Raw genomic sequence first — 21,761 nt, 5'->3', positions numbered from 1 at the left:
GCGTAATCAGAGGCAGATGTTTGAATTTGAAAAAAAAAAAAAAAAAGGAAAACGACTGAAAATACAGAACTAAAATAAATGTGTTCTTAAATATGGGGCATAAAATTTATAACAAAATAATTAAACTAAATAAATAACGAAATAAGTCAACTAAAGGGTTTGTACTATGTTATGTATTTTTAGCATTCAACATACATTTTTGTTTCAGGCACGTCATTTATGGGGGTCAATTTCTCCCCTCCCAGGCTTTGGAAAATTAATGCTCAGCTATACATGTTTGTGCGGTTTTTTTTGTTTGCAGATAAAATTTGCATTCAGTATACATCTTTCGCTAGCAACCTCCGGGGGGCGGGGGGGGGGGGTTCCGGCAGGGGCGGCAAATAGGGGGGTCAAGAGGGGGCGTTTGCACCCCCAAATTTTTTGAGAAGAATGATAGAAAATGGGTGAATTCAATTTATGTAAGTCGGAAATCTCGCTGGTTCTCAGCAACTATTTGATGAAACTCGACATATTCTCAGACTAGAAAAGTGTTTTTCGTTATTTGGAAGATGACTTAGAAATTCATGAAGTATTTTCAGCTTTTTCAGAACATATAAAACTGATAGAGAACCATGGTTAATTTTAACTAAAGAAGACATTGCCTCATATAGGCTAAATATTTCACACTTGTGTGCCCAGTGTAACGATGGTATGTCCAATATAAGAGGCTCGTGAAAAGTGGTGCGGCTGCATGGTTTTCACAAGAAAATTCCTTGATATTTTACATTCACTTTTACGCTTCATTTTTTAAGTTTATATTTATTTAATGAGTGTTCATCGCTTTCCTTCTGCTAGAAACACGTTTCAGCTGATCAATACATTATAATGCTTTCATAGAAACTTCTAAAAAGTGCATGTGATTATTGAATAAAAAAAGACATATCAACCAAATACCTTTTATGGGGCTCTATAATTATGCAATCGTGGAGTTGACACAAGATAATCTTCAAGAGTTAAAACGATAAAAACATTTCTCTATAACTTGAAAGCAGTGATTTGACGACTGGAAAATTTATTGCAAAACGATTCTTTCAATGGTGAAAAAGTTCATGCCCTTTAGCATAGCACAAGCAATATACCGACAGAATAGTTTTCACATCCAGATACTGCAGTTTCGTCCTTGTTATGGACTCATCAGTCTGGAATAGTAAATAACAGAGCTTGAGGCAGATGATATCTCATTGAAGCTGAGAGCGCCGACATGACTAGATTATTCAATGATGAAAAGTTTAAGCACCTCACAGTTTTTGAAGTAGCCTGGGTGATTTTGAAGAACAAGATACAAAAAGTGTTTTCATACATAACTTTGTGTTACTTCAATTATTTTTTAACTATTACAATCAGCTCAGCTAGTAGAGAAAGAATTTTTTTATATGTCTCAGGAGTTTAGAGAAATATTTTCGAAGCACAAAGGGGGGGGGGGAATTAAAAAAAAAAAAAAAAAAAAAAACCTTTTCCATTTAGCTGAACTGGCAAAACAGCAAGACATTGGGCACTGATAGATTAGTAACTTAACACGATTTCCTGCTCTTCCGAATTCCAAAAATCATGCATTCTAACTTTCCAAAAGGTATAAAAACTTTAGTAGCGACATGTTTTGTATGATAACTTTTAGTCAATGAATCAAAATTTTAATTGTTTCTAAACACTAATTTTATTTATATTAAACCGATTTTATGACAACTTCTTGTTAGCTAATGTGTGTTTGGTTTCGCTTTGGGGTTATACATATTTAAGAAATTTGACCCCCCAAATGAAATGGTGAAATGCCGCCCCTGGGTTCGGGGGAGGGAATCAAAGTGATGAGTCAGTTCTAATTTTAATCGAGCAATAAAAACGAATATTGTTTTAATGGTTTGATGATTTTTACCTCCTTCTTGTTCCAAAATTTTTTGGCACGAAAATAAAAGGAAACAGCCATGCACGGTAAACATAATATTTTTATCAAAGACAAAGATCAGTTACTAATGTTTCTATGTACATAAAAGGGAAGGCAAATAGTTTATCTCAATCCTCACCATACAACAAAAATATTCATTCGGAAATTGTTCACGAAATTGAGAGTGAGGGGGGGGGGGAAGCACTTGGCATCAAATGCCTGCATATATCTCTTTCTCCCCCCTCGCTTTGATCAGGCGCAATAAGTACAATAACTTACAGTAGATACGCCGCATCGGTATAATTGCCGCACCCCGAAAAGAGTTAAGAGTCTGTCAAAAAAATTTTAAATGCTCAGAAATGTCGCATTGCCAGAAACACAGCACATAAAAATGATGAGCAACTCCTCGATATTGATGATATATCAGAGTAGAAAATACCCATTAAAAAGAAAAAAAATACATATTAATTTCTAGCTCTATATCCCAACTTTTAAAAATGAGAAGAAATAAAAACAAAATATTGCATTTAAATTGATTTCCGATTTTTTTCTCCAAAAATCGGGAACGTTTTGCCCATCCAGGTTTTGCTGCTTTATTTATTTATTTATTTATTTATTTTTTTTGCAAGTACACTCTTTGCAAGGAAAGAAAATGAAATTTTATAAATTTTATAATCATGTTTACGATTTAGAACGAACAATAATCATATTTATGTACGAAAAAAGTTTCCGCGATTATTTTTGAAGTGGTCCGTTTTTGCGAATTTCTGTTAGATGTCGCTTTTATGTTGTACTAACATCAATAAAATATGTACAGTATACAAGTTTTTCAGTTTTTGTTTCCTTATGTCCTTTTAAGGTTTTACGTTGCCTTTCTGTTTAAATAGAGCTTCATTTCACTTGTAATCATACAAAAAATTGGCGAATAGGAAATTCGGTTTTTCCCGCATTTTTTTGAACAGTCGGCCGTTTACTTTAATTAAAGCTTCTAATTGATGGGTAAATAATATATAATTGCATCAGAATGTGCCAGTATCTATTTTTTGTTAGTTTCGCTAATACAGTAGGACTGAAGTCATGGCGATAAAAAGAAAAGTCGATCATAAACGCCGCAACAGCAAAAAAAGTCACGAAAATTTTAACTTTTAAACACACAAACGCCGCGGCGTTCCTTCCAGAAATTACTATAGTCTAGTCATTCAATGAAAAGCTAAGGATCCGCTTGTTCCTTTTACTTTTCAAAATCAAAACATGCAGAAAATTATCGGCGCGGCATTGTAAAAATAAGAATCAATGCACAATTAGAAGTGCTATACTAAAGAAAGAAAAAGTAGGAAAAAAAAGGAAAAAGTAGGAAAATAAGGAGAGAGCTCTAAAAAGTAGGAAAAAGTAGGAAAAATAGGAACTCTTCGGGGTCTGAACAAGGCGTGGTCTTGATGACGTCACAAATGATGCTCTTTGGCGCATCTTTCACCGCATTTCCACGTTATGATAATCAAGAAGCGAATTAAAATTGCGCTCTACACTTGCTATCAACCATATCGTTGCCAATACACGTGAGCAAAGATGCGAATTAAATATTTTGCGCCGATAATGGCAACACGAAATGGCATTTCATCATTTGTGATGTCATCGGCAGAAGCTTAAACAATAAAAGCCCACCGATTTAAGTATTTTTTTAAATATTAAACTTAAACAAATTATTTAAAAAATGGTAGGATCCTATGTTTTTAAGCATGTTCTTTCAGAAAAAAAATACTTTTAAAATTTTGGAAACGACCCCATTTGTAAGGGGTTTTAATTACATTTCATTATTCAAGACAACTTTGACACTTTGAATCAAGTGGGTTAACTTTACGCCACTGCCACTTCATATATTGTCAGCATTTTTTGCCCCCCCCCCTCCCCTCTCCCACACCAATACATACCTTCACAACTGAGAATGAGTGAATTTAAGTGAAAATCGTTTTGTTTCTTTTATTTATTGAGCAATCACGATTGCTTATTGTTCTCATTTGACTGTTTTGATGTCCTATCTTTTTATTTTCCCACCGCCACCCTCCGCACCCTGTCACCGTCGACCGGCTCCTCACGATGCTGCTCCTCTAGCGAAAGCCGTCTCGGTTGCATCCATGTCCTACACACACGCGCATACATACGCAGCTACACACACACACACACGCACGCACGCACGCACGCACACACACACACACACACGCACGCACGCACACACACATACACACAACTACCCACACATTCATGCCTGCACACTGACACAAATACATATGCCTACACACGTACACATACCCCCCCATACACACATACACACATTCATATACACAACTACCCACACACTTATGCCAGCACACAGACAAACACACATGCCTACACACACATACACATACCCCTTCACACATACCCCCACACACAAACACACACGCCTACATACACACACTTGTGATTGCGAAAAACATAATTTGAATTCAAGATGTCAAAATTCAAATTATTTTTTTTTTAACTTGTTTTTGTTTTTAGATGCACCTGATCAGGGGAGTCCCAACGGGAAGTCACGGGAGCTCACTGTGACCTTCCAAAAATTTCCTTATTCGCCAAATTTTGTCTAACGATTCGGCAAGATCATCATCATTCGGCAAAATGTAGAGTCCTATTCGGCGAAATTTGGAGTTCCATTTGCCAAATTGAGAATTTCGCCCTCCCAAAAATTTAAATTAGGGAACTTGATTTTTTCAAAATTTTTGATCTTCCTAACTTTTTTTTTTTTTGAAAATGTTTCGCGACTTTTTATTTTATTTTATTTATTTATTTATTTCTACAGGAAAATGTAGGTAAAACAAAGAGAGAGATCAATTTGAAAATTACGCTACAGTCCTCAAAAACGCTCAAGAGGAAATTGAATTCGAAAGTTTCACTTTTTTTGTGCAGATTATAAAATTTTCTTTGCGAGTAGGAATTCTACAGCTTTATAACAATCTTTTACTTTTCTGCTCAAATATTTTCAAAAATAAAGAAAGATAATTAGTTACACAATATTAATATCATCTCAATTTTCTAGAGACAAATATACCGAGTATACATTAAATTTACACTAAAAGAACACGCTCTAGACGGATTTTTCTTTTTTTTTTTTCTCGAACACAGAAGTTAATTTGATGTAAAATGATAAAAGATATTTTTGCTTTCGCTTTAACCCTTTTTGTGCCATATATTGCTTCTACTTATTGAAAATAGCATGAATTTGCTTTTCTTCTCTCTTTGGTTCTAATAATTTTTACTTGAACTAAACATGGAAGAAAAAAAAGGCTCAAATGGATTAATAATTCTAAGAGTAATAAATGACTTAAGATCCAGAGATTCAGTGGAGAGAAAAAATCAGTTCAAAGTAGGGCTTTCCCTGGTGCAATGTACCAAGTCCGCAGACCACTTTTCACTTTTCACTCCAGAGTCTCCCGTACCTACCACTCTGTGTGGTTTAACCAGTTGGATGATACCCTGAAGACAGCTCTGATTTTTTTTAACCAGACCAGAAACCGAGCAACCCCTGGTCCAACATCCCCAGAGGTATCGTTTTACTCGGTGGGCTTTGTGACTACGAGCATATTTAACGTCCCCCAGTCACCATTAACGAAGACGGTGGATCTTCGACCAGCGAGAATCGAAGACCACAGTCGTCCTCCAAACCCAGCCCGCTTCGTCGGACCCCTCGTGTGGTACAACCTATTCCGTTTTCGATGCCAGCCGGTCGAAGATCCTCCGTGTTCACCAATGGTGACTGGGGCACGTTAAATATGTTAGTGGTCACAAAGTCCGCCAAGTGAATCAATTCCTCTGGGGGCGCTGGATTAGGAGTCGCTCGGCTCCTGGTCCGGTTAAAAAAAAAAAAAAAAAAAAAAAAAGAGCTGTCTCCATGGTCCCATTTAACCGATTAAACCACGCATAGTGGTGGATTCGGGGGCCCCTGGAATGGTATGTTATGTGGTGTAACCGAAAAAGTGTTACGCTAAAAGGCGGGACAAGGTGGAGAAATGTATGGAGAGTAATTGTTTTCGTCGTTTCGGAAATAAAACGTACTGTTAGGCGAAATGCTATGTTTTGAAACCGAACATTAATTTTTATCATACTACACAAAATAAATTTATCAGCTTATCAAGTGTATGATTAACTTCATTACGAACGAATTTTAACAATTAACAATAAGGTGAAAAAGAACTTCGTCAGAAGTAGAGAGCAGACAAGTCTCTTTCAAGGTTTTACTGGTAATTTTATTTCAAAAACACTCACTTTAGTAACTAGAAAATATACACTGCTATGCAGACGAAAGTACGAGTCATAGCATTACTCAGAGCGATGTTACAAGGTTACAACCCCCCCCCCTCCTCCCGTTCAAATGTTGCAGAACACCCTCGAAGAATAAAAACCCCATCCCCCTGAAAAAAAAAACATTACACTATCCCCCCCCCCAAAAAAAAAGTCGATGGGGCAAGTAACTGGGACCAAAGGCAATCCGGATAGTCTGGGTAATAAGCAAAATAGATTCTAAAATAAGCAGATGTATCTTTTATTACAACAAAAAACAATGCTTTGTAACAAAATTACAAAGTACCGTTTTTCGCAAATACTTGATCATTTATCAGTGGCGTACCTAGCATGGGTAACACCCGGGGCGGCAATTTGTGGTGTCACCCCCTCCCCCCTACAGACGCAAAAGAAAAACTAAATGATATGTAAACATGAAAAAATTAAATTCATGCAATTTTCAGAAATAACTTCATTTGTGTTAACGAATTTTTTTTCCAATGTAGAAAAAATAAATAAATAAATAAAAGTGGGGGTCCGGGGGTTTACCCTCCAGAAAATTTTCAAACTTGTTATTTTTAAAATGGTTTTTAGCTTCATATTTTTCAAAAACTTTCAATTTCACTTAGGGTGTCGTCAGCCCCTATACGGGTGACATGCGGGGCGGACCGCCCCTCCTGTAGTGACGCCACTGCATTTATAGTTCAGATGCAGTAGTGTCGGACTGACGCTCATATATATGTTAGTTAAGTTAGTTTTTATTTTAACTTACGTTCTACGGAGAAGTTGTAAGTTTAACCAAAACACAACCGAATATTTGGCGCACTTATGGTTCCGTTCTTGCAATCAAACGAAAAATATTTAACTGAATATAATTGTTATTAACTCTACAAATTTGATCCGGATAAACTGGAGATCCGGATAAAAGAGGACCGGATAAAAAGGGGACCGGATAAACGATGATTTACTGTACTAATAAGAAATAGGAAGAAAAATTGAAATTTCTCCCTTGATGTTCTTTTCTCTCTTTTCTTTAGCATAACTTGTAACGGTGCGACGAATTAACAACTTCTATTGTAAATAGTGTCTTAAAAACATTTCGGTTGGTTCAGGATGAAAGAAGCAATTTGCAATAAATAGCATGAATGCAAAACAATTACTTACAGCATTCTCAAGTTATGTAAGAGGCACAGAATCACCATTAGCACATATCCATCTCAGTGATCAGAACGATGAATCTGAAAGAAAATTCTAATGTTAAGAGCATGCCATTTTGTTGATCAAAATACACTGCCGTGCTAAGTACAAAAGTCGTATCTGCACTTTTTATCAATATTGAGTTATGGTCACCACGTGATTCTTAGCCACATACTTTACCTAAGTACAATGTTTTATGGTCATTTGTGAATGGGGTATATTTTGGAAAAAATTCTCAAAACGTTGAATCTGAATCAAATACATGGATGTGCAAAGTTTTAAACGGCAATTTTTCATTTTGAACTCAGATGCAGATACGGCTTTTGCGCTTTAGCACGGCAGTATAGAGACATATAAACAGAATGTGACAAAAGTGTAAAATATAAGGAGCAAGAAATTTTTTTTAGGCGGAAAACAAATTATTTTTAGAGTTTTCAATGCAATATAGCTTGACCATACATCATTATTTGCAAAGAAAACTTGACTCTTGAACTTAAAATAAATATCAGATTAAACACATAATAAAAACAAGCTGATGTGTGCATCACATGACTTCCTTTTACTTCAATTTAATGTAATTTCCCCATTATTGGCATTTTTAATGTGATTCAATAGTTTACTCTAAATATCACCAACAGTTGCCAAATTAAAACCAGATTTAAGTAATAAAAAAATTGCCAAATTTGTCACCAAGTTGGCGACAAAACTTGGCGACTGAAATACTGGCGATATATCGCCAAATGTCCGCCAAATTATAACACCACTTAAGTTTACATCGAAATTAACACTGATTTGCCCCCCCCCCCCCCAAAAAAAAAGAGGCAAAAGACTCCTTTAGAAACACCCGAATGCAACCCAAAGGGGAGGTGCACAACTAGACCCCACTAGAACCAAATTTCAACTTTCTAGGACATACCGTTCTTGAGTTATGCGAGAAACATACACATACGCACATACATACGGACGCAACAAGAAAATTCGTTGTAATTAACTCGGGGGTCGTCAAAATGGATATTTCGGGTGTCTGTAGGTTCCTAGGCCACGTGTGGTCGGGTCTAAAAAAAACCTCAACATTCATTCGGGGGTGAGAAAAATGGAAATTAAGGCCGATTTTTGAGTGAAAATTTTTTTGCGAATACAAATACAATACTTCCTCTTTTGCAAAAAGAAGTAAAAAGGTTTATATAATTAAAAAGTATACAAAACTTACCTTAAAAAATTTCAAATAGTGGAAAAAAAATCAAATTCTATATCAATTTTCCTTGTTTAGTTTATAATACTTTAGTTATGTGTGGGTTTAACTAACTAATCCGAATTCTTAAGTGAAGAGCGTAACTTCACCCGAATATCGAACAAGACGCTAGGAAATATTTCCTTCGCTTGGCCTCAGCTTATTTCTCCATTGTCAAGTAAGCTTGCAGTCGAATAGAGTTGAGTCAACTCGGTTCTGTTTGAAGATCATTGTGGAGCAGCTGCTAGAATAAATTGGGTGAAGCGTGAAGCTTTGATCCAACTAAGCAGCCTCGTGCGAAGACAATGAAAAACACGTGTCAAATAGTTAACAGGCAACTTTTTTAAAAATTGATTCAACTAAGTTGTCCCGTGTATAGTAGGTCTGAAACTGAAGAAAAATAGGTTCAGTTGAAAATACAGTAATGAATGTCTTGCACTCCACGCAAGAAACAATACTTTTCGGATTACAATCACTGAGGGTAACTTTGAACCATGTGGTTAATTGGATAAATAGGAATTTGGTCGGGGCCAAAGATATCGTTATAGACAGGTTTATTGCATTAGACAGCATTTTTGTACAGAGGTTTCACTAGTATCAGTTTTCTACTCTATTTCTTTTGCAAATAATAATAAACTAGCAACACGTGTGAAAAGCGACAACTGTATTGTTTCATCCTCATATAAATAATAGCCGCTGATCGAGTAACCCGCGTGTTTCAACAATGAAACTCGCGCCACGGCTTGATCATTTGATCATGTGTGTTGGTAATGTTTAGCATGCAGGGAAATGCTTTATTATAAAAAGCAACACGACAAGGCTGAACTCGATCTAATAAATAAACTGTTTTACTGGTAAAACTGTCATTTCAGAGGAATGAAGAAACGAAAAAGCGGTCAACTAAGAACGCTATCTACTGGAGTTTAGGGTTAATTCGCTGGAGTTAGGGTTACAATTTCAATTATCAAAATATCACCAAACAGGCAATGGCTTCGTTCAAATGTAGAAGTATAGAAGCAATTTTCACCTGTCATACCTTGACGGACGACTTTCTAGTTCTATAATTACTTGATTGCAGGGCCCGATCAAGCCAAACTGGTGTCCAGGTCCTGGAGTAGAATTTGGTGTCCCTCCCCCATGAGAAAATCCGCACAATTTTAAAGTCAATGTTTCATACTAGAAACTACATTTTAAAGGAACATTACTACATTTAAAAAAGGAAACCTGGGATTTGAATACCAAACACTTGATAGTCACCAAACTAATCACAGTTAAAAATGCCTCTTAAGGCGAAAAAGAGTTAAAAAACAATTTAAAACTGCAAAAAAAAAAAAAAAAAAATCTTACTAATTCTGACAGCAAGCTTTAAAAAGACTTCTTTCTGGCTTTAATAGAGGCAAATGTGTCGATCAAATAATCGAAATCTATGTTTGATGTCACAGAATTTTCAATGGTCAATAAGGAAAACACCTGTAAATTATCCTGAGAAATGCAGCTTCTCAAATGATTTTTGATTCTTTTCAAAATTGAAAAGGAACGTTCACTGGAACAGCTGCTGATAGGCAAGGTGAGAAGAAGCTGCAGGGGTGAATCCACATTCGGAAATGTATGTGTAATGTTTAGTGATCTAATCCTTTTAAAACATTCTGCAGGAGAATGGTTACGTTTGCGAAAATTTGAAAATCTGTTTATTCTTCTGGAAAATGTTCATCTATGTCATCCGAGTAATTTTTTTGAAATTCCAGAGCTAAGGAACAACGACTTCTTTACGCGAAATTTTTTTAACTTTATGAGTTTTTGAGTTGATTTTTAAAAAATTTTGAGCCCCTTCTTCCTTAAAGTTGAGAAAAAGTAAAATAAGCTTTTTTTAAAAAAAAAAAAGGAAGTAAGTAAGTGAATTTAAACTAGGCCATTTTGGTGCCCCTAAATTTGTGGTGCCCAGGTCCGCGGACCCGCCGGACCATGCGTTAATCAGGCCCTGTGATTATGAAGTTACTGTTTGGGGGCTGTAATTAAATGTTGATTTGAAGTTGTTGAAATCTATCACTTTACACTATCACATTCGTAATGCAATATAATTATAGAAATATTGTGACGCTTTTCCTTTTTTTCTGTATCAAAATTACACTACATACTTTTACTTAAAAACAAATGCTTATTGCTCCCGTATTTTTTTACCTTAATCACTGGAAGTCATTTTAAAATGTCAACTCACACCTCATTTTTTGTTTCGCGAAATTGTGTTAGCTATCGAAATTGCATATTACAGTCGAACTCGGTTATAACAAGTGCGAAAGGACTGCAATATTTGCTCGTTATAGCCGAGTACTCGTAAAAAAACAACCAAAAGCTCCTAAGAATTAGGACGTACTTGCTTTATTTTTCTAATTTTTAGTACAGTACCAAAGAAGTTGGTTAATTTGCTTTAAACTGTCCTATTGTGTCTTTCGTGCGCTATTGTGTTCGAGGAGAGCTCATCGCCCGAAAACCATGGTTATTTGCACCCCTGGTTTTGAAAATGATTTCTACAGATTAAAAGCTGCGGTACATGTTGAGGTTTCTTCCCCCTTGAAGTTCTTCCCATTTGTCGTTATCTTCGTTGCATTCTATCTTTTTTTTCGTCAGCATTAGCTTGAATCTGAGTTACAATATATCCTCGGAATCTTGTTTAAATCTTTTATTGTATTTTTTTAACATGGAACAATCCTTCGAAAAAAAAAGAAGAGGTTATTCTTTAATAAAAATATTAGCATTAAATAAACAATTCCTCTTAATTTTAATCCCTGTACATATGTTTTCTGTATCATATGCTACGCTCTTCCACAGAAACAACATTCAGGTATTCAAGAAAGATACTATACGAACGAAAAGATCATCAACTGACAGTACACAAATCAGAAATTACTATCCTTGAGTTACAATGTCCCTGTCCGCAGGGTTTATGACAAATCACTCACTTTCAGTTGACGTCAGAATGCTAAAGGATTTTTTTTTTTTTCAAGAAAGGATAAGCTGAGTCAATGGAAATTTTATGAATCGAAAAATATTGCTCGCTTTAAGCGGGGTTTGCTCGTTAAAAGCGATTTATGCTCCAATAGACTTAACATTGTACAAACCAAATCTTTCTGATTTCCTCTCTAAATCCGGTTTCTCGTTAAATCAGGGCTCGTTATAAGCGAGTCCGACTGAACCAGTGATGAGTCGATTTCGGGGTTCTTCGAAAAAATAACGTTTTGCTTACGGCAAAGAATACTAGTACAGTGAAATCTCGTTACAACGAACACTAATACAACGAAATAAAGTTTTCAGTCCCGATTTAACTTCCATTATGTTGCTTGAATTCCGTTACAAAGGAATTCCTGGAACAACGAACAAAATTCGGGACCTCTGCAAGTTCGTTGTAACGGGGTTTCACTGTACGTCTACAGAATATCACCCCAACAGCCTCACCTCGACTTAGCACAAGGCACAAGCGATTTTCCCCACGAAAGCTAACTCCATTACCATATTCATTCATCAAAAGAAAAGTAGGGGTCGTCTCGAATGAGCTCCTTCCTCCCTGCATCCATCGTGAACTTTCGTACCCTTCACTTCCGCTTGGATTCAGTCCCGACCTTTCCTCGAAAGCCAGGAATGTGCCCCCCAGAGTTTTACGTCCATTCATCGTGAAAAGGGGAGAGCGGGAAAGATTCGTGAAACTCGTATTCAGCGTCTCTTCAAACATCTGCACGTGCACAAAATTGAATTTCTTACGAACTTCTTGCGCTCCCTCAAGTAGTAAATTCTAGTAAATTCCGGTGAAATCCCGAAAACTAATATTCCTGCAAAATTCACTTTTCCAGGGGGGCTCCACCCCCAGCACGGGCGCTCTATGCTGGTTAGAGGTGTTAGAGGGAGGCTTAGAAATTTCTTGGGTTTAAAGGCTTTAGGGGTGGGTCACTACCTTTTGAACATTTTTTTTATTTTATGTAAATTTTTTTTTTACTTTGAAACCTTAACATGCACTCTCATTTCGCAATCAATAATTTATTTTCAAAATCTTAAAAGATTGCCTGCTTTTTTTAAATTCAAAAAATTTAGGAAAATTTCAATTTTTTAAAATCCTTAAGGTTTTTTGGTTTTGCACTTATTTAAAAATGTTTTCTGCTTAATGAATCACAATAATCATCCCTAAAAATCTGTGCATTCATTTGCTTATATATGTATTAGAACATTTTCTGTGATTAATTATGTAAAAACTCATTTTTTTTTTTTTTAATTTTGTTTTTAAAGGTATACCATGCTCTAAACATTTGAGTAATTTATAAAATGCCTATCCAATGCACAGTTTCGTTAAATATATTATCCTAACTGCAAAACTTTAGAGCAGTATCTTTAATAGAAAAAAAATTCTATTCTTCTTCTAGAAAAAGGGATTCTAAAGACATGTAAAAAAAAAGATCACCGAGAAAAAGCAATTTTAAGTTTTTCTTTTGCATAAGAACGCATAGTGAGTATGATCTAAAACTACTCATAACTTTTTAAATATTTGAACTAAAGAGATGAAACTTTACCTCTGTATTTGGAATAAAATGTAGTTTTGAATCAAGCAACATTTTTTTTTAATCGTTTGATCATTTTTGAGGTACAGTAACCCCTTAATTTCAAGATATTTTTTGAAAAACTTTTGGTTGAAAATAAAAGGTATAAAATTCAGAAAGAATACCAGTTTTGGGATTTAAGAAATTACAATGACTTTAACCCTTTTTTGAAAAATGGGGATTTTAAACAACTGCTGCCTTTATTATATTTTTAGACATGTAATGTTTTACAACAGTTTGACTTTTAAGGACATGCTTCAAACTCCAAGTTCAACAGGAGCTTTTTTTTTTAATATTTGTTAGAAGAAACATGAAATTCCGTTCCCTGAAACAAAACGCATAGTTACAATTCTATAAGTATCAATGCAAATAAAATTTAGAGAACTTTAAAGTAAAAAAGTTTTAAAAAAGTCAATGCCCTCTCCCCTGGGCTCCCGCCTGATTCCTGCCTGGGTAAACGATTCGATTATAACGAGGTGTTTTCAGTGTATATCTGGCAATTTTATTTTTGATAGGAAAAATTAAAAACTTCGCAAAAAATAAATTAATTTACAAATAAATAAAACATTTGTGCATGATTTATGCACTGTAAAAAAATTAGAAACTGTTTTTGATGTAACGGAAATGCTTCTGGAAAAAACGGGAATCCTCCCGTCAACAGCAATTTTATGGCATATTCAAAAAGCTTTCTCATTTTTCTTGAGCAATATGAGACGGCGAAAAGTAAAGCTGCAGCAGTAATGCACCAATGCCATGGGAAGAATTCTCGGTCATTGCATGAATTCAGTACAGTGTAAGATAATTTTTAAGTGTTGTTATGTTACGCTAATTTATCGTTATCAGATTAAAGCTGAAGCTATATAAAACTTTTTCTTCATTTTCGAAATACGAAGTTTATTTCAAACTAAAACTTTCACCCGTATAACAAAGTCGAACGTATGACGCGGCAAAGAATCCCACAACTTGTGCAATTCACTATTTGTCATTGGAATAAAATATGATGAAATCATAGAGTCTGACTTGTGACTTATTCCGTACGTGACGGTGGAACGAACCTAACACCGCAAAAGTCGAAAAGAAAAAAAAAAGGAAAAAGAAGAATAAGAAGAAAGTTCATCAGGGGGGAAAAAAAACGGCTGCAATCCGTGATTGTACAAACTTTAATTAGTCAAGGAAACTAAATCATTATTTTTAACACGCTTTTATTAGCTTCACCTGTATGTATCTTGTAACGTAATCTTGCAACTCAAATTTCGCCCACTTCTTGAGATCAGATTCTTTTGAAATTTGGCACGCGACCTTAGACCCGATGACAATGCAATATTCTATAATCAAATTAATTAATTAACTATTAATTATTAGTTTATTTCAATTTTAATCAATATTTTGGCTTTAATTCCAACAATGTGAAGAAGAAAAATGTTTTTAAAAAATATTAAGAAATGCTCGCAAAACCTTTGATTTTTCTGCATCAGACAGATTTTGTTCCAATGTTCCAAGGTAATTAGAACAAGAGTTATTATTGTGTTTAACTAATTTCATGCCAAAATTTAGGTGAGCCTTCAATTGGCAATTCATTGCTGATCAGGCCATTGTTGAACAATACTTTTATTAAAATGTATCTCAAATTTTCAAAGTAATGTAAATATGATTTCATCGATGAGTGCGAGATGGATTAGCTGAAAATTAAACCATTACTCGACAGGCAATTTATCAGCGCAGTTGAATGTTTTTATTTTGGAGTTCGAGAGACTGCGATTCGGATGCTGCCCGAGACCTTTAGCCGTTTTCATTTGGGAAAATTTCATGAATCTAAAAATTTTTGAATTATGTTGAAATGAATATTTTTGCGTTAAACAAGTGAAACTAAAAAGAAAAAAAAAGAAAAAGAAAATAATAGTTTAAAAAATTAAAAAAAAAAAAAAAAAAAAAAAAACATGCTTTTGTAGCAAAATGAAGTAAAAAGTAAAAAACAATCTTTAGATGATAGTAATTGACCAAGTACTTAATTTCAAAGTAACACAAAAAAGCGTGGGAGGGGGGGGGGGGTCTTTTCAGTTGTCTTGAAATTGTTGTCCATACAAAATGTAAATAGACAGCACCCCACGGTTTTTTGTATTACATTTAAACTAAATGTTTGCTCAATTACTATCATCCAAAGATTATTTTTTACTTTTTAGTTCATTTTGCTACAAAAGCGTGTTTTATTTAGTTTTTTAAACTATTATTTTTTTTAAATGAATGACCAATCAAACGGAGCGTAGAATAAGCAAGGTTCTGCTGCGGGTACTTACTACGTCTAAGCGAAATGCCTTTCAAGATGTTCTTTACTAATAATAAAGCTGAAAGTCTCTCTGTCTGAATTTCTGTCCGGATCTCTGTAACGCACATAGCACCTACACCGTTCGGCCGATTTTCATGAAATTTGGCACAAAATTAGTTTGTAGCAAAAAATATCATAAGATGGACGAGTAAATTAACAAATTATCATAACGTGGAACTGTAACATGGGCAAGCCAATGAACATAGCAAATGGGCGAGAAATTCATCATACATTATTTGTAAATATACAGGCGAACCAAAAGATCTTTTAATCAGGGTTGGCCGGATTGGACCCAATTGGGTTGGATCCAATGGGTTTTTTTGAAAAAACCCATTTAAAAAAACCCATTATTTAGCCCACTTTTGGGTTTTTTTAAATTTTCCGAGAAGTTTTTAAAAAATTAACTAATTTAAATAATTTCCCAATTTAAACTTCTTTTTTATTTGTTCTTCACCACAGATAATGGGCATAAAAAATGGAATTTGAACTTTAATAGTATTTCTTAACTCTTAACGGTATTAAAAAAGTACTTCAAATATTTTAAATGAATATATTTAACTTTTTTCTTTAATTGGTTAATAAATAACTCAAATTATCTTGACTAAGTCCTGTCACGTCTGCTTTTCTCGATATTTGTAGATTGTACAGAGGAAACTTCTTTAGCTAAAAGGCTTTCGTGTGAATTCTTTTCTGCAAACCAACACGTCACAAATCTTGAATAAACAAGATATATTTTTTTAGAACTTAACAGGTTTTACAAACGATCGGACAAAAACAGAGTAGGATGTACAGTATTTCTTTTTCTTACGAAAAAGTTTAATATTTCTTACTCTGTACACAGAAATAGAAAAACAGGCAACATAAAATTCAAAGAAATGTCTTGATTAAGCTGGAATTCAGTAAAAAGGGATTTAAACTACCTAAGGTTCTACTGTAGTTTTGCATAACAAAATGAAATGCATTAAAGTAAAATGTAAACAGAAGATGTAGTAATGAAAAACGAACAATAGATTTTATCACTGAGAAGTTATTTTGTCTTAACTGTTGGTAATCATGGAAACTAAAAATCTGAAACTTCACCATTCTTGGGTTTTGTCGTCTTTTATACGTTTCTTCAGAAAACGCTGAATTTTCCAGCTTTTTTTACCCCAAGACAATTTTTGTGCTTTGTCCATATACTTACGCTACAATAGGCTGCAAGTACCCCACATTTTCCCCTAAAAAAAGACAAAAAACCCACATTTCTTTTGAAAAACCCAGCTTTAGTGGTTGTTTTTTTTTTGGGGGGGGGGTTTAAAAAAACCCAAAAAACCCTGGGTCCAAGGGCTTTTTAAAAAAAACCCGAGTTTTTGCCAACACAGCTTTTAATTCTCTACTACGGGCGAAGTCGTGCGGGTGCCACTAGCATGTAATAAGGCTATCATATATCACGCATGAAATGTGCTTTCATTTCACCTTTACAACTGTTTTCTAGCTGCACCAGAACAACAGAGGGCCAAATAGGTAAAACCGAACTTTACCGGCACCTGCTCTGCACAGAGCAACAAAAGCACATTCAGCTGTGAAAACCGCACTACAAGGGACTTTACAAGGGATGACAGGCAGATGCCAACAGCGTTACTCTTTTTTTTTTTTTTTATCGATTTGCGTTCTTTTAATACACGACTCAAAAATGTTAAAATCTGAAAAGGTAGTTCCATTTCTGTGGCAAATGATTATGATGCCTCTCCAATCTATAACTACCCCTTTCCAGTTCCGATAAAAAATCAACTCCGTATGGAATATATGACTTCACTATTGATGCTAGCGTAAGTACGGGGTCTAGCGGTCTATCGCCCCTGGCGAACTAAAGAAACTGCGTCCCCCCCCCCCAGGGTCGCCCACGTGAAAAGTCATCAGAGGTCATTGTGACCTCCCATTTTTTTAAAAACACTTTGATTAATTGATTTGACAAATAAGAGGCAGCATTGGAATTTTTTTTCTTATTTTCTTTTTTAGAATTGTTTTCGATGATGTCCGATGTTCCTTCTCCGTAGATTATATATACCCCCTTTAGCTCTTTTTCTTACGAGTTTTTTTTTAATTTTCAAAATCATTTTTCAAATTCTATAGTCAAAAAAAAAAAAAAAAAAATCTTAAATTTTTTTTTAAACTGCCGAAATGTTGCCTCCCTGGCTGCTGCGCCCCTGGCGAGAGTCACCACTGCCAACCCCTAGTTACGCTATTGCAATGATGATAGGGTTGATTCCGATGTTTTAAAAGTCCCCCCCCCCCGAAAGGGCACATGCTTAAAAACATAGGATTTCACCATTTTTAAAACAATTATGACAAAGTGTAGTATTTTTCAACAATTATTTTAAACGACTAGCAAAAATACCCGGCGTTGCTTGGGTCAGTAATAATTGTGAGAAATAATCGCTACTTTCTTTTGTTTTCTGTTTTAACTGAAAGAACTCAAAACACACCGCTTTGACGTCATTAAAAATTAAGCTTCATCCTTACCCATAAAAGTAAAACAGCAATAAGTATAAAGAACGAAAGAGTATTCATTTAGAAACGAAAGAGCAAAGTGCAGTATATAAAAATTTGAAGAATTTCCAAAATATATCTAACAAAAACAAAGATCACTAAAAAAAAAACTGTGCGCTTTATTTACTTAAATAGTACACACACACACACAAAAATGCTCTTTTCTATGTTTACCTAAGTGTGCAAAAAGTGAGTTTCCAAATGTTTAAATGACTTTAGACTCATGTTTGCTCCGGAGAAGCCTTGATTCAAAATTTACATTATGATTACTTTTAATGTTGCTGTTGTTAGGCAACGAATTTTCGAAACAATGGGTTTAATTTTTAATAATTTGATGTGGAAATTAAATGACATTCACTGTTTTCGATCTAAACTAAGTTTTTTAGCAATAAATTATAGCCTAAATTGTTCCCCGATTATGTAGCTATCTATGGTGAAAAAATGGTTAAAATCCCTCAAGTAGTTTCGAAGTTTACCCCGGACATCCGGACAGAGATTAGCCCTTTATGTATAAAGATGAAGTTTCATTATTTACCCTTCGCTTCTGCAACATGACATCAGAAGTGATGAAATGCCTTTCACTGTTGCCATCAGCGCAACGCAAAATATTTAATTCGCATCATTACTCACATGTACTGGCAACGTTATGGTTGATAGCAAGCGTAGAGCGCAATATTTATTCGCTTCTTGATTGTCATAGGCTGGAATTGCGGTAGACAACAAGCGTAAGCATTCAGTGTGCCAGTGGAGATGCGCCACTTGTGACGTCATAAAGACCACGCTTTATTTTCAAAATAAGACATCAAAAAAATAATTTAAAATTAAGCGTTGGGAAAATGAAAGTTTTTTTTTCTTACTCAATGTTTTTTTGCTTATTCTATCAATTTTAGTGATTAAAAGTAGTACTTTATGCAGTTATCCTAAATTGAAAAATTAAATCAATTGACGAGTTTGCCGAAACTCTCAGCTTCAATGAGATGTAATCTGCCTCTAGCTCGGTTACTGCCTATTCCAGACTGATGAGTCCATAACAAGGGCGAAACTGTAGTCTCTTAATGACATGACCGGGCTATCCGTATATTGCCTGTAGCTCTGCCTTAGTCCTGGCTTAAAGATGGCAACTTACTGCTTGATAGTATTATTTATTTAATATATTAAATCTAAAATATTTAGCTTTTCATTACGACCTCTTATACCACCATACCACATAATTTTAATTATTATTATTGAGCAATCACGATTGCTTATTGTTCTCATTTGACTGTTTTTGGGGTGCTATCATTTTATTTTCCCACCAGCACCCTCTGCCAGCATCACCCGTCGACCGGCCTCACGATGCTGGTCCCCTAGCGAAGACCGTCTCCAGGATGCCATATCCTACACGCATACATACACACATGCATGCCTACACACTCACACACATATCCACACAAACACACACACATATACACAAACACACGTACCCACACACACACACACATATACACAGACACAAACACACGCCTACACACACACTCACACACATACACCCCCCCCCCACACACACACGCCTGTACACACCTAAAAAAACACGTGATTGCGAAAAACATAATTTGAATTCAAGATATCAAAATTCAAATTAATTTTTTATTAATATTATTGTCAATCATTAAAAAGTAAAATTAACTAAGGGAAAAAGGAATTATAATTTAATATGTATCTAGCGAGAAGTAAAAACCATTGTGAGGTATACAGTGGCGTACCTAGCATGGGTGACATCTGGGGCGATAATTTGTGGTATCCCCCTCCCCCTACAAACACAGAAAAAAAAATGAAAAAAAAAAAAGAATGAAAAAAAAAAAAAAACTTTGAATGTTAGAAAACATGAAATTCATACAATCTCCAAGTATGTTTGGGAAAAGGGGGGGGGGGAGTCTCCCGGAAATTTTTCGAAATTGTAGCTCTTAAAATGCAGTTTTAGAAAACTTTGGTAATGTTGCGTGGAGGAGAGATTCGAGGCCTCACCCCCGGAAATTTTTCTAATTCATTCTTTTAAAAGACATTCTAGACCATCTTTAGTCCAGAGAATATTAAGGATTGAAGAGGTTTGGGGTTATTCAAAATATTGGGCGAAAGTTTCTGAATTAAAATATTTATATTTCTCAAAAAATTGCATTTTCACTGTGGGAGTTACCCCCCAGAAGGGCGACACCCGGCGCGGACTACCCCCTCCGTCCCTCGTAGCGACGCTACTGAGATATTAGTATAAAAGCAGTTCACTGGAGAGACAGGAGGTCACAACTGTTGACTCGTGAGGTCACCATGACTTACCAAAAATTTCTTATTCGGCAACTTTTGTCTGACGATTCGGCAAAATTATAATCCTTCGGTAAAATTTGAAATTCTATTCGGCAAACTGAGAATTCCCCCCTCCCCCCATTTTAGTTCGGGGCGCCCCTGGCTGTTCAGTGTTCACGCATTTTTTTGCCTACGACATCTATTGATTCACGTAGTCCTTACCTCTAGCAGAGCTACAATATTACATAACCGTTGTATCAGTGGCGGCTCGTGGGAGAGGCCCGGGCTCCCTCACTTTTTTCAAACAATAATTAAAACTTTTCATTCATTGCTTGTGCGTACATACTTGAAATTAAAAAAAAAAAAGGATTATACCGTATTTTTCTGCGAATTATATCTGATACAAAGGTAAAATTAATGAGGTGCGGACTATATGCTGTCGCGGATTATCTGTGTTTGTGTGCGTGATTTTTTTCCCTCAGCACCAACGCATTGAACCTCAATATTTACAGCAGGATTCGCCATTCCATTACCCTGCCTGTATGGTTTTATTTTACATAGTTTGAATGTTCTTTTTCTTACGCGATTCAAGCTATGTAAACTAAACAACATAGGGTAAAGGAAGAAGTCTAACGTTTGCTTCTTTCTTGACTCTTTGCCTGAAAGTAATTGGCGTACTATAATGACAATTTTGGAGAAGAAATCATTATTTTTCCGAATACCGTACAACGTCGCTTAAAATTGCGTTAGGAAAACTGCTTAAAATTGCGTTTTTGGAGCTTCAATTTCGAAAGACTTCCTTATGCTACAAGCATGGTCCTACAATCGCGTTTTTAAGGCTTCATTTTCTGAAAATATTCGGGCAAGAGCCCCCGAACCGCCTTCCTTTAATATCATCAAAAAATAGTTTTTGTAAACAGCCACTTATGAAAAATTTAAGTGGAATAGTCCCTAAACTCCTCCTTGTAATATCATAGAATATTGTAGTTAAGATTTTAGGACTTCAATTTTGAAAAAAATTCCAGGGGAGAGCTAAAGAACCCCTTCCCGTAAAAATCTTCAAAGTTTGTCTACAATTGCATGTTTGGAACTGCAATTTCAAAAAATTGGAGGGGGGAGGTACACTTGGTTTCAATTAATTTTTTTAAAGAAAAAAAAAACGATCGGGGAGAGTCCCGGAACTCTATCCCTTACCCTATTTTGAAATATGGCATAGAAAGTGTAAAATTAATGCCGCATTTAAGACTTCCGCCGCATTTAAAGGCTTCAATGTCTGCAAATTTCCAAGAAGTCCCCTGTACCGTTCTTTCCCCTAACATCACCGAAAACCGTCTAAAATTGCGTTTTTAAAACTACAAGTTTCAAAGTTGAGAGCTTTGACGAGCAAATAAA

At 35.3% G+C, this 21,761-nt stretch overlaps 1 protein-coding gene across 1 annotated transcript in view; it reads right to left on the bottom strand.

Moving 5' to 3' along the window:
* LOC129216232 (uncharacterized) overlaps positions 1–21,761 on the bottom strand; it is a 357,849-nt gene that overhangs the window by 143,259 nt on the left and 192,829 nt on the right. The window contains exon 3 of the mRNA XM_054850431.1: positions 7,397–7,470. The gene's annotated coding sequence lies outside the window, so the exon portion shown is untranslated. The remainder of the gene's footprint in view (positions 1–7,396; positions 7,471–21,761) is intronic.

The sequence above is a fragment of the Uloborus diversus genome, chromosome 2 (genome assembly GCF_026930045.1).
Source record: "Uloborus diversus isolate 005 chromosome 2, Udiv.v.3.1, whole genome shotgun sequence".
Taxonomy (NCBI): Eukaryota; Metazoa; Arthropoda; class Arachnida; order Araneae; family Uloboridae; genus Uloborus; species Uloborus diversus.
This window is presented reverse-complemented; position numbering and strand designations above follow the sequence as displayed.